General features: G+C 46.1%; 1 pseudogene; it reads right to left on the bottom strand.

The window, feature by feature from the left end:
- Window positions 1–2,061: 2,061 nt before the first annotated feature.
- On the bottom strand, window positions 2,062–3,379 carry LOC102927206 (26S proteasome regulatory subunit 4 pseudogene; annotated as a pseudogene).
- Between the last annotated feature and the right edge of the window lie 373 nt (window positions 3,380–3,752).

The raw sequence follows: 3,752 nt of genomic DNA, 5'->3' as shown, positions 1-3,752 counted from the left end.
TTGCGCTTTTCCTGGGACTCACTTGGTAGCCCAGGCTGGCCTCGAACTCACAGAGATCCGGTTGGCTCTGCCTCCCGAGTGCTGGGATTAAAGGCGTGTGCCACCACCGCCCGGCGACCATTTTTTAAAACTACTATTACTGTAACTATTATCCTCATGAAGCACAGAAGCGTGCTCTCTCTGCGAAGGAGAGGCTAGGGAAGCAGGCTGAGGAATCTTCCCGGCACAACCCAGTGCTCCCTGATAATTTGGTGCCGTCTGGTGTGACATGGGATTCCAGGCTTATTGCCTCCTTTTAGCTGTTTCTGAGCTGGGATCAGTTCTAATTTCTTTTGGGAGGAAATGGCGTTTTAAGACCACAAGTGGGCAAATCATTGTTTTTCACTCCCCTCTTTCTTTTCATTTTTATTTCTTAATTTCCTTTTTCTATTTATTTATTTGTTTGTTTGTTTGTTTATTGAGACAGGGTTTCTTTGTGTAGCTTTGCACCTTTCCTGGAACTCACTTGGTAGCCCAGGCTGGCCTCGAACTTAGAGAGATCTGCCTGGCTCTGCCTCCCAAGTGCTGGGATTAAAGGCGTGCACCACCACCGCCCAGTCTCTTTTTTTATTTTTAAAGTCACCTAGTATTGTGTTTTCCCTCTGATTTAAAATAGTTTATTGTTTACTAATTCTTCCCTAAGTCCGGTGTCTCCACTATGAGTTTTCTAATGCTGACTGATGTGTACCTTTATGTCTTGGTTCATTTTCCAAATACCTTTTGCTTCTGATAGGCTATCATTGTCTCTACGGAAATTCTTTTTCCCATCCACATTTTCATAGTTTCCCCTCCTAATTCTGAGTGAACTTCACCTGGCATCATCACTCACTTTTCCATGAACTAGCTTTATCTGGCTCCTTCTGTGGGAGGCAAGGCATGGAACACCACGCCTCACGTGGGGTTCCCTCTTTCGGTTATGATCTTGCAAAGCAGCAGCTCCTGTTCTGCTTGCCCTCCCACTGCCCGGCGTCGCCCCTCACTTTCTGAGTTCTTTCTCATCTTCGGTGCACTGTGAAGATGCGTCCGTGCCAAGGCGCCTTCTGACTGGTTTAACCAAAAGCTAAATGGCCATTAGCTAGGCGGGAGGTATCGGCAGGAGAGCCAGACAGAGAAAACTCTGGGAAGAAGAGGAGAGTCACCAACCAGACGGAGAGGAAGCAGCATGGGCAGTACAGAGTGGACGTAGTAAGGCCACAAGACCAAAAGTAGATGAGTAGAAATGAGTTCATTTAAGTTATACGAGCTAGCTTAAAGACAAGCCCAAGCTATCGGCCGAATTTTTATAATGAGTAAGAAGTCTCCGTGTCATGACCTGGGAGCTGGCAGGAGGGACCGGAAAATCCACCTACACTGTTCTTGCCCATGCACTTCCTGTCTACCTCACCTCTCCCTCCCTGCTGTTGCTCTGAGTGCCTGTCCTGGAATGACAGCCTGGCTTTCGTCTCTCTCAGCTCCCAGGACTGCTCCATCCCTTCTCAGGAGTTGCTGACAGCCTCTTCCACTCCTGTCCCCCAGTGTTATCCACTGTTCAAAATCTACACAATTTGTTTCCAAGCTGCCATCTTCTGGGTAGGTGGAGTTTCCACGCCATGATCTCCTACTTCTTTCCACATGGATGGGTGTTGTGGCTGATGCAGGTTGCCCACTCTCCCTCACCCCTTTTAGGATGGACCTTGTGGGGAACTCTTTTCACATAGTGCTTTTTATGGCCAGTGACTGTCCTACGAGGTTGCTGCCCAAATGGAATTCCAGCACCTTCTTTCTCATATTCCAAGCTTCTGTGTCACTGGTTCTGAGGGATAGTGAGATTTTTTTAAAGCAAACCAGACAATCCTTTATGGGGATCAGAGAGCAGCACAACACAATGACCAGCAGATGGAGATGCCGGATGGGCACCTTGCACAGCATCCTTCAAGATAGGCTCTCTACTAGCAAAACTCACTGGAAAAATGGACTCCTTGGGGCAGCTTCCCGTCTTCCCAGGTGAGGTAATTCATTAACTTCCCTGAAGGCAACTGTGGGTCACTTGAGATAGAGCCCCTCAGGAGTGCCTTCTTGTTTTTATAAAGAACATTCTCTTTAGATTTTTTTGAAGTCTTCATTTATAACTTTCATTCTCTGTTCCCGCAGGGCCATCAAGCCAGCTTCTGTACAGATTGCCTTGATGTCAGCCCCAGAGAGGTCATCCTTTGCCATGATCAAGTCATCCAAGGTTACATCATCAGCCAGTGTCATCCTGCATGTGTGAATCTGGAAGACCCACTTCTTGGTCTTTTCATCAGGCAGAGGGAACTCCATCTTTCTGTCAATGTTGTCTGGTCTGGTAAGTGCTGGATCCAAAGTCTCTATTCAGTTTGTGGCCATGATAACTTTTACATCTCCCCTCGAATCAAATCCATCCAACTGGTTCAACAGTTCCAACATTGTTCACTGAATTTCTCTCTCACCTACAGAGTTTGAATCACATCTTTTGGTCCCCATGGCATCAATTTCATCAATAAACACAATGGACGGTGCATATTCTTCAGCTCAGAACAGCTCCCAAACAAGTTTGGGCCTGTCACCCAGGTACTTCTGAATAAGCTCTGAGCCAACCACTCTCAAGAAAGTGGCTAAAGTTTGGTTCACTACTGCTTTGGTCAATAATGTTTTACCTGTACCTGGTGGACCATAGAGAATGACCCCCTTAGAGGGCTTTATCCCCATCTCTTCATAATACTCAGGATAGGTAAGAGGAAGCTCCACAGATTCCTTAATTTCCTGGATTTGGTTGTTCAGTCCCCGAATATCTGCATAGGTCTCCTGGGGGGCCTTTTCCACCTTCATCACTGTGACCAGGGGATCTGTGTCATCTGTTAGCACCCCTACCACGGCATGCACCTTGTGGTTGAGCAGGATTGAATAGCCTGGCTCCAGCAGATCCTTGTCCACAAATGATAGGATGCTGACATAGTGTTCTGAGCCCATAGATGGACACAATGGTGTGATTATCATCAATGATCTCTTCCAAGGTTCCTAGACATGGGGGTTCCCCTGAGATCATCCACTTTCCATCTTTCCTCCTGTTGTTTTTCTTCCAATGGTTTTGTCTGCTCCTGATCTTTAATGAATTCTTCCTCCGTGAGAAGGTAGTCTTTTATTCTCTCAACTTTAGTGATTTTAGGTGGCACTGAGGGTGAGGCATTACCAGCAGTTTGCTGGCAGCATCTGGCTCCTTGGTTTTCTTCTTTTTCCCCACTCTGGTTGGGACAGGAGGTTCAATTTCTTTTTCTTGTCCTTGTCATCCTTCTTGCCACCCCCAGGACCATGGCCACCACTCTGACTTTGACCCATCTTTCCCCAGTCGAGGGATAGTGAGATTCTAGACATCACACCACCCAGATGGATTTGGTTGACTGCAATAGTAGAGGGAAAAAGAAAATGACCACATTCTAAAGAGATTCCATCCAAGGAAACATTATGTTCATGGAAACCTGCCTCTTGCTGTCCAGGGAGTACTTCAGAGCAAAAGAAGAAAAGAAGAGCGGTTTCTACGTTATATATAATGAACTTAAATCTAAATGTAAGTAGACATAGACTGATGGCTACCATACTGGAAGATGCAGTTCTAACAAAATCTCTTATTCATGAGACTTACTTATTCCATTGGGTTGGTCTGTGTAGAGGAATACAGATCAAATATAATGTCTGCTTTTAGGTAGCTTGCGCTGTTT

The sequence above is a fragment of the Peromyscus maniculatus genome, chromosome 1 (genome assembly GCF_049852395.1).
Source record: "Peromyscus maniculatus bairdii isolate BWxNUB_F1_BW_parent chromosome 1, HU_Pman_BW_mat_3.1, whole genome shotgun sequence".
NCBI lineage: Eukaryota > Metazoa > Chordata > Mammalia > Rodentia > Cricetidae > Peromyscus > Peromyscus maniculatus.
This window is presented reverse-complemented; position numbering and strand designations above follow the sequence as displayed.